At 39.8% G+C, this 10,045-nt stretch overlaps 1 pseudogene; it reads left to right on the forward strand.

The window, feature by feature from the left end:
* Window positions 1-3,858: 3,858 nt before the first annotated feature.
* Window positions 3,859-8,892, forward strand: LOC116643359 (annotated as a pseudogene).
* The last annotated feature ends 1,153 nt before the right edge of the window (window positions 8,893-10,045 follow it).

The raw sequence follows: 10,045 nt of genomic DNA on the forward strand, positions 1-10,045 counted from the left end.
GATGGAACTGGAGGGTATTATGCTGAGCGAAGGTATTTTCTGGGTAGATTCCTGTTAGTCTGAATCAACCTTCTCCATTATCGGATACAGATGCTCAGCTGGTAATCAATCATCTATAATTATGCTTTGGAAAAACCTCATATGCAGAGATACTCAACTTGTCATAGCTACAATTTGTAAGTAATTCTACAAAATTTATATTCTGTAATCTCTTTGAAAGATTAACTCAGTGACTGAAAGATTGCTTCTCTTCCTGAAAACAAGTATTATTTGGTAAAACTGGTGCTATTTAGTGCAATATTATCAAGCTTTGTTGGCTTTCAAGTTCTGAGTCATTTATCCTTTTCCTATCTTTCCCCTTCTATGCCACAAGTCCCTTGATTGACCTTGTGGTGAGACCTGGAGACAAGTCTGGGGGTGGAGAATCAGGACTTAGAATTGCATTTCTATAAGAATAGCTTGAGAGCAGCCAAATGGGAAGAGGTAGCAGATTCCAAAAGTCATGGGAATGGAAGCCAGAGAGCTTCGAGTAAGGAGGACTGAATGAGTGATAAGTAAAAGCAACAAACACAGATTGACTAATTTTGCAAGAAATTTGATCTTGAAGTTAAGGAGACCAAAGAATGGATTAGAATGAGGAAAGTTTCTTTAAAGCTAGAGTAGATTTGAGCATGTTTACCTAGAAGAAGAGCCAGTGAAGATGGAGAGATTGATGATAGAAAAGAGCAGGAATAATTGTTAAAAACTCTTGGAGGAAAATAGAAGGAGAAAGATCAAGAGCTCATGTGGAGGGGTTAGGAATTGCACAAAAGCAGAATACCTCTTGAGAGATTAAAATGAGGTGAGAAAAATTATAAAGATACAGAATGTGATGGTTAATTTTATGTGTCAACTTGGTTAGACTATGATACACAATTGTTTGGTCAAACACCAGTCTAGGTTTTGCTGTGAAGATATTCTTTCAGATGAGATTGACATTTAAATTAGCAGACTCTGGGTAAAACATTATTTTCCAAAAAGTGAGTGGGCCTCATCCAATCAGTTGCAGGTCCTGAGTGCAAAGTCTGAGGCTCTTGAGAAAAAAGGAATTCTGCCTACAGATGGCTTTTGGACTTGGGCTGCAACATCAACTCTTCCCCCAGTCTCCACCCTATTGAATTTCCCAGTTCCACAATTGTGTGAACTAATTCCTTAAAATAAATCTCTTTTTCTTTATATATGTTGGTTTGCAATCTCAGGAGTCCCCTGGATGAAATCTGAAACTAGCCCCTGTATAAGGAGAGACCTAAGAAAGAGACCACTCCAGGTTGGCAGTTTTATTAGGTAAGGGGACTTAAATATAAGGCTTGTCTTGTGAGGCCATAAAATAAGTAGATCTCACCTGCCTGCCAGAAACTTAAGAATTTATACAGAAGGCTTATCAGGTTCAGTCATGTATTGAGTCCAGATGGTCTCAATAACACATTATTCTCTCAAGGCTGCATCCTTGAAGTGGCTCCTAGTGCAGGAATAGTGAGTGGAAGGTACACTCCAAGAATGAGGGGTATAGATAAGGAGCCTCTGATTGCTCAGGTCCAGCTCGAGGGTCAACCGGTAGTCATGTCCTCTCAATAACTTCCTCTAACAATGTATATACATCTGACTGGTTCTGTTTCTCTGAAGAACCCTGACCAATACATAGATTCAGAATGAAATGGAAGGGTTTTGAAGATGCTCAGGTTAGTAATGGCAATAATTTTGGTACACTGGGGACTAAGATATGTCATGAAGTGAGGACGAGACTTGAAAGTAGAAAAGTTTTCAAAGAATTTTTAGGTGGGTCCATGAAACTATGAATTCTTCCAGAACAGGGAGTTTATCTTATTCATTTTGTGTCCTAAAGTCATAGCACGACAGTTGGCATCATGAAAATACTTAACAAATGCTTGTTGTTTCTCAAATAAGCCAAACAAAAAGACTATGAAGACCCCAACTAAGATTGGATACTACAAACTCACGGTGAATAAATTGTCACAGCTTTGTAACTTTTTACAATAACATTGGTCCTCTGGACGTTGGATCAGACTCATTGAGCCATGGGAATCAGCACACAGAGAACTCCTGAGGGTCAAGAGATCAAAGACAACCAGTATGGCAGTAAATGAACTATGTACTATGAAAATGACACAGTGAGACCCGGGCTGGGTAGAAAGGTGAAAGAAGACAGATTGGGATGATTGGTCTGAGAGAACTGGAAGGAGCCAAAGGAATTAATTGACTTAATGAAGACAGGAAGGATGTTTAATGGGAGAAGTAGTATAGAGAGATGGGAAGAAAGGAAGTATTTGTCTATGAGCTTCATAAGTCTCAGGATCATGGTGGTAGGATAGTTTTGAGTGGCCAAAGTAGGGGTTAGATAAAGATTGATATTATTCAAAGAATATATGGTTATTTTGCTATTTATACATAAGTCCTTAATATACAATTTATATTTTTATTCTTGTTATTTATATATATTTTAATTCCTTAGTATATAATTTAAGAAGGTCTTGACAAATAGAAAATATAGTCAGTAATTGCATAGCATTACCTACTTTAATTTATGAAAAATTATCTACAGTGGCAAGGTACTGGGTCTTTCTAGACCCCAGTCAGGGTGTTGAGTCTTAAGAGCACTGAACTTGGAATTAGAAGATCTTGGAATAGGGCCAGGCTTTTCTATTTGCTAGATGGGTAAACTTGGGCAATCCATGTAACTTCATTAAGCTTTTATCTTACAAAAGATGAATGATAATAGTTCGGATTATTGTAAAGATTTGATGAAAAATACAGGGGCCCTTTTCAACTGTGAAGTTTAAATATGTGGTAATATTTAACAAATATTAATTAAACATGATACTTTCCTTCAAGGAACATTTTCCTTGAAAAAGATACTTAAGGGTTCATTTTCGGTCTGATGCTGGCATAATTAAATTAAAACCTCTTAATTATGTTTATGAATTTTATTATATTTAATAATTACAAGTATTCAAGAGAACATTATGTATAGTTTAATGTAAACCAAAACCAAAATACAGATTTAAAAAGCCCCTGAATGTACCTTAAATGTTGTGATTTCCCTTGTATTCAAAGGGATAATTCTTATTCTTATGGTTCTCCTTCCTAACAGCAGGGATGAAGTAGAGTTGTGTGTATATTTAATTTACTTACTTTCTTCTTTTTTTTAAAGACTTATTTATTTACTTTAGAGAGAGAGAGCAGGGGGAGGGGCAGAGAGAGAGGGAGAGAAGCCGACTCCCTACTAAGGGGGGGCATCCGACATGGGACTGCATCCCATGACCCTGAAATCATGACCTGAGCTGAAACCAAGTCGGACGCTTAACTGACTGAGCCACCCAAACGCCCCTAATTTACTTACTTTCAATAAAATAAAATCCTAGACATAGAAGAGTAACTATAAATTGTATATACTCTGAATACAACTAAAGTTAACCAAAAGGATTCATTTCATGTTAGACTTTAAGCCAGGAATAAAGAAAAAATCAATGCGGTATACAAGTGCAAAAAAATACAATTTATATATTTTTTCACTAAGTGTTAATTTTTTATAGTTCATGCTGTAAGTTCTGAGATTCAGACTCTTAACAAAATTCCTAGGCAGATGTTAAATATCTACCCTTAATTGATAAATCTTAACTTGAACGTTAAGCCCCTGTATAATCAACACAATATTTAGTATGAAATATATGAACAGTTAACACCCATAATTTTCTGTACCTGAGGTGATATTTAATGCATTGTACAAGACCTATCATGACACTGCAGCATGAAATCCTTTTCACTTTGGACTCTATGGAGGAAGGAATTCTTTCCAACAACATGGGTTTAAATGATGCCCTATGCTCCAGCCCTCATTATCACAGAGAACAGAACCCATGTCTTGGGAGGAGGCAAGAACACATGTACAGAACATTCAGGTTAGAAAGAGAGTTTGGGATTCTTGCAGCCGTTGTGGAGAGTATTAGGATATAAGCAGGGCTACTGTAACCAAACCTCTAAAGTGTGGGGGTTTAAGCGAGGTAGAATCTTAACTTCTCTCTCACATACCAGAGAATAAAGTAGGCAGGCAGTCCAGGGCAGATAGCATGACTTCATCAATGAGACCACCCAAGAATGCTGGATGGTGGGACAGCTTTGCCATCATCATGTGACTTTTTTCTCTAGATCTAAGGCAGCTCCTTTACGTGTCCTGTTTCCCAGCCATCTAGAAGAGTGAAAGAGGAAATGAAAGTCGAGCTTCTCTTTTTGCAGATGTGACCCAGAGATTGCTCATATCTCTTCCATTCACATCCTTTTGTCTAGAACTTACATGGTCACAATGAACTACAAGAAAAGCTGGGTGATGTACTTTCTAACTGGGAAAATTTATGCCCTATAATTGGTGGTGTCATCTTTTCTCTTCTGTCTTCTACCACTAAGATGTAATCTATAAGTGAGTTCTGATAGTTTGACTTCCAAATGATTTCCATTATTTTCCATATGCCCAACAATATTCTACATCCCTTGCCTGGCCTACTATAATAACCTAACTGGTCTGCTTGCTTCCACTCTGGCCTCGCTAAGTCATTTCTCACATAGTACTCACTGAATTTTAAATATGTAAACCAAATCTCATCATTCTTCTTTTTAAGCCCTTGGTGTCTTCTCATTTCTATAAAGTCCAAACTTCCCACCATGAGCTGTAAGACCCAGCAATGAGGCACCTGGGTGGCTCAGTCAGTTAGACGTCCGACTCTTGATTTCAGCTCAGGTCATGATCTATGAGTCCTGGGATTGAATACCACATGGGGCTCCCCGCTCGGCAGGGAGTCTGCTTTGGATTCTCTCTCTCCTTCTGTACCTCCCCCGCACTCATGCGTGTACTCTAATAAATAAATAAATAAATCTTAAAAAAAAAAAAAAGACCCAGCAATGACCAGGCTCTATCCAGCCCCATTCTTGTACTATGTTTTTGCCTGGTCATTATGTTCTGGCCACTCTGGCATTTACCTGTTTCTAGAGCACAGTGATCCCTTCCCAACCTCAGACCTTTAAACCCATATTCCTTGTCCAAGAAATTTTTTGTGGGGATCTTTGTGTGGCTGGCTTACCCTCATCTCTTGACACTCAGCACAAATGTCTTCTCTTCTGAGAACCTTTGCTGACTGCTCTTTCTAAGCAGCATGTCTTGTTTCCAGTTACTCTTTATCAGCCACGTTGTTTATTTCCTTCATAGCACTTATTAAATTATATAACAATCCTATTTGTTTGCTTATTGATTGGTCCATTACCTCCTCATTAGAAAGTATTCCTTAAGATTGTTTGATTTACCTTTGATTCTTGGACACTGACACATAAAAAGAGCTTAACAAAAAATGGTCCATTGAAGGAGTGACTAAATGAATTGGTGGATTTCATATGCTTCTTACAAATAAAAACCTGGTGTCCATGATGGAAAAATCAGGTAAACAGAGCCTTATACAGATTTACCTTCATTAGTTTCATTTCTGACTTGGGTGTATTGCATATTACATCTGAGCCATGAATTTATCAACCTCAGATGGGGTGTTTAGAGTTTTAGCTATTCCCCTCTGTGGCAGGTTGAATGGTGAGCCTTCAGAAGTTACGTCTTAATACCTGGATCCTGTTAATGCTACTTTATTTGAAAAAGGGTCTTTGCAGATGTAGTTAAGGATCTTGAGATGAGATCATCGTAGATTAACTGGATGAGCCCTAAATCCAATGACTGATGTCCTGGTAAAGGTAGAGAGAGATCTGAAAAACTAGAGAATGTGATGTGGAAAGAGAGGTAGAGGTTGGAGTTATGCAGCCATAAGCCAAGGAACGCCTGAACCACCAGAAGCTGGAAGAGGCAAGGAAGCATTCTCTCCTAGAGCCTTCACAGTGATTGTGGCTCTGCTATCGACTTGATTCAGACTTCTGTCCTCCAGAACTATGAGAAAGATTTCTGTTGTTTCAAGTCACCTGAATGATTTTTCAGTATAAGTATGACCCAAATATTGCACGGAACATACTTATACCAAAACATTATTTGTTATTTACCTGAAATTCTAATTTAACTGGGCATTCTGCATTTTTACTTGCTAAATCTGACAATTTTCCTCTAATCCCAAGAATATGTGAAAATGAAGAATTGGCTGGGAATGATATGTAGATTCTGCCAAGTAAGAATTGGCATCACATTTTTTTTTTAAAGTCTATTAAGTAACCAAAAGAAAATGAAATTGGTGTCATGGGAGTTTTAAATATGCTACAGGATCCTGAAATTTTGCCCAGAGAAGTAACTAAGCAAAATGCTTGGAAATATAAAAGGTCTTTGGTGTTCTAAATCTGATCTAAAACTATCTCAGGAGTGGCTCATTTGTTTTTTGTGACTGTAAAAAGTAAGAACTAAATTCCATCTGATCCTGACTTAATTTTTTTTTTTACATCTCTGGGGAATTAAGATTGACTTAAGGACTGCCTCTTATTTCAACTACCAACAGTTTATTAGATTCAGCTTGAAAATAGGTAGATTAAAGCACAGGAATTAAAAAAAAATAGACTGAAAATAGCATTCAGTGAAGTTCAAGGAGAGGTGGTCTTCTCTGAGGGCCTACAGGGATTTCTTAGCAATGAGTGAGAAACCTCTGTGAGCCCATATTTTCTTCACCTGCCTCAGGAGCAATAAAACCACCCATGAGGCAAAATTCTGGTTTACTCTGTTTAGATTTTGTATTCCTAATGTTTATAATAACCTTCTTTTTTTCCCCCCTTGTGAGTTTTTAAGCACAAATATCATGAAAGCTATTAAATAAGTAATTAAACCCATTTCAGGATCAGTTGAATAGGCAAATGGGGTGGGGACAGCAGTGGGGGGAGAGAGAAAGAAAATGAAAACAGAGCACTGAAATTCCCCAAATCTCTGCTTTATTTAATGAAAGACTAAGTGAATTGGGTGGATTTCATGTCTCTTACAGGTAAGAATCAGGTGCCCATGGTGGGCAAACTAGGTAAAAAGATCCTTATATAGAGATTTTCTTCTATTAGCTTTATTTCTGACTAGAGTGTACTGAATGATATACCTAAGCAAAAGACAACCTCACCTCCCCTGTTGCAGTTGAAGAGTTAAGACTCCTTAAGAAGGAAAGAGCAATAGAGACGGAGGGAAGGAAAACTGAGAAAATGGCAAATGGTGGATGATGCTAGTGCTGTAGGGGGGTCCCAGAGTCTCTAGGGGGCCCTGGTGGGAGGCTGTGGTGGCTTCTAGAGGCTTCAGCAGTAGCATTTGGAGCTAGGGCTGAGGCCACAGTGCTCTCAGAGTCAAGGCTGAGGACAAGGAATGGATCCCCATCACCAAACTGGGCTGCCTGGTCGAGGACAGGAAGATCAAGACTGTGGAGGAGATTTATCTCTTCTCCCTGCCCATCAAGGAATTTGAGATCATTGACTTTTTCCTGGGGTGTCCCTCTAGGATGAGGTTTTTGTTGTCATGCACAGAAGTAATGCTCTCAGACACCAATCTGAGGGGTCGTGCAGGGCTGCCTCTACAAGGGAGAGTAGTTGCAGCTGAATTCTGCACATAGCTTTTATTTAGTTTTCTATCAGCAAAGCAAGGACAGATGTATCAAAGTATGGGGAAGGAATAGAAAGAGATGGCAGTTATCTTGAAGCTGGAAAGCAGGCCTGCACCCTCCCCTGTGCATGGACATGCAAGGAGGGGATTATGGGATAAGGGAGGAAGGTGATGTTCGTGCTAGCAATCACCCAACGGTTACTTTCTTTCATAGCTCCTTATCTATGCCCTGCCACAGGAGATGATAGGATCCTGTTCCTTCCAGGCCATTGTGTTCAACAGCCTGAGAACAGGAACGCTGCTGCTGTTTCAGCTGCTTCCAGTCACCCCTTAGGGCTTACACTATACTTTCTCTAAGACTAACCCAGGAGATGGTGGGATCCTGCTCCTACCAGGCTATTGCGTTCAATGGCCCAAGAACAGGAACGCTGCTGACATTCCAGCTGCTTCCACGATCACTTCTTAGGGTTTACAATACATTTTCTAAGAATAACTCCACAGGGGGCACCTGGGTGGCTCAGTTATTAAGCATCTGCCTTCTGCTCAGGTGATGGTCCCAGGGTCCTGGGATCAAGCCCCACATCGGGCTCCCTGCTCGGCGGGAAGCCTGCTTCTCCCTCTCCCACTCCCCCCTGCTTGTGTTCCCTCTCTCGCTGTCTCTCTCTCTCTGTCAAATAAATAAATAAAATCTTAAAAAAAAAAAAAAAGAATAACTCCACAGGTTTTGAAGATTACACCTGTGTAAAAGCAGACCTGTGCTGGCCAGTGGACCAGGATCAAGGCATTTGTCATGATCAGGGTTTACAATGGACATGTTGTTCTGGGGGTAAAGTGCTCTCAGGAGGTAGCCATTGCCATCCATGGTGCCAACATCTGACGACACTCTGCATCATCCTATGCAGTAAGGATACTGGGAGAACGAGATCAGCAAGCCCCATACCATTGCTTGCAAGGAGACCTGCCGCTGTGGCTCTGTGCTGCTGGTGCCCTGTTCCCCGCCCCCCCACCCCTCAGGCACTGTCATTATCTAGGCCACTGTGCCTGAGACGGCCAGAATCAATGACTGCTACACCTTGGCCAGGGGCTGTACCACCACTTGGTGACTTCACCAAGGCCACCTTTAATGCCATACCCAAGACCTACAGCATTCTCACCCCTGAACTCTGGAAAGACATGTGCTCACCAAGTCTCCCTATCAAGAATTCACTGACCATGTCTAAAGACCCACACCAGTCTCTGTGCAGAGAACCCAGGCAGTTATCTGTGGCCACCAAATAGTTTTTATACAAGAAAAATAAAATGAAGTAAGTCTGTTTGTTTTTTTTTAAAGGGAAACTAGAAAAAGACGAACAAAGCCCCATATTAGTAGAAGGAAGGAAATAATAAAGATCAAAGCAGAAATAAATGAAATAGAGACTAAAAAAAGCAATGAAAAAGCCAATAAAACAAAGAGCCAGTTCTTTGAAAAGTTAAACAAAATTGACAGACCTATAGCCTGACTCATCAAGAAAAAAAGAGGGTTCAAATAAATAAAATCAGTGAGCGCCTGGGTGGCTCAGTTGGTTAAGCAACTGCCTTCAGCTCAGGTCATGATCCTGGAGTCCCAGGATCGAGTCCCGCATCGGGCTCCCTGCTCAGCAGGGAGTCTGCTTCTCCCTCTGACCCTCCCCCCTCTCATGCGCTCTCTCTCTCTCTCTCCTTCTCTCTCTCAAATAAATAAATAAAATCTTTAAAAAATAAAAATAAATAAATAAATAAAATCAGAAATTAAAGAAGAGATGTTAAAACTAATACAACAAAAATAGAAAGGATCATAAGTAACTACTGTGTAGGGGTGCCTGGGTGGCTCAGTTGGTTAAGCGACTGCCTTCGGCTCAGGTCATGATCCTGGAGTCCCAGGATCGAGTCCCGCATCGGGCTCCCTGCTCGGCAGGGAGTCTGCTTCTCCCTCTGACCCTCCTCCCTCTCATGCTCTCTGTCTCTCATTCTCTGTCTCTCAAATAAATAAATAAAATCTTTAAAAAAAAAAATAAGTAACTACTGTGAAGAATTATATGCCAGCAAATTTGACAACCTAGAAGAAATGGGTAAATTCCTAGAAACATGCAACCTTCTAATACTGAATCATGAAGAAATAGAAAATCTGACAAGACCCATTATTAGTAAGAAGATTGAATCAGTAGTTAAAAACTCCCTACAAACAAAAGTCCAGGACCAGACTGCTTCAATGGTGAATTCTACCAAACATTCAAAGAATAATTAATACCAGTCCTTCTTAAACTCTCTCAAAAAGTAAAAGAAGGGATACTTAAAAACTCTTTTTACAAGGCCAGCTTTATCCTGATTCCAATGCCAGACAAGGACACCACAAGAAAAGACAATTACAGGCCAATATCCATGATGAACATAGATGCAAAAATCCTCAACAAAATGTTATCAAACCAAATTCAA

This window comes from Phoca vitulina, unplaced genomic scaffold (assembly GCF_004348235.1).
Source record: "Phoca vitulina isolate PV1807 unplaced genomic scaffold, GSC_HSeal_1.0 scaffold26, whole genome shotgun sequence".
Taxonomy (NCBI): domain Eukaryota; kingdom Metazoa; phylum Chordata; class Mammalia; order Carnivora; family Phocidae; genus Phoca; species Phoca vitulina.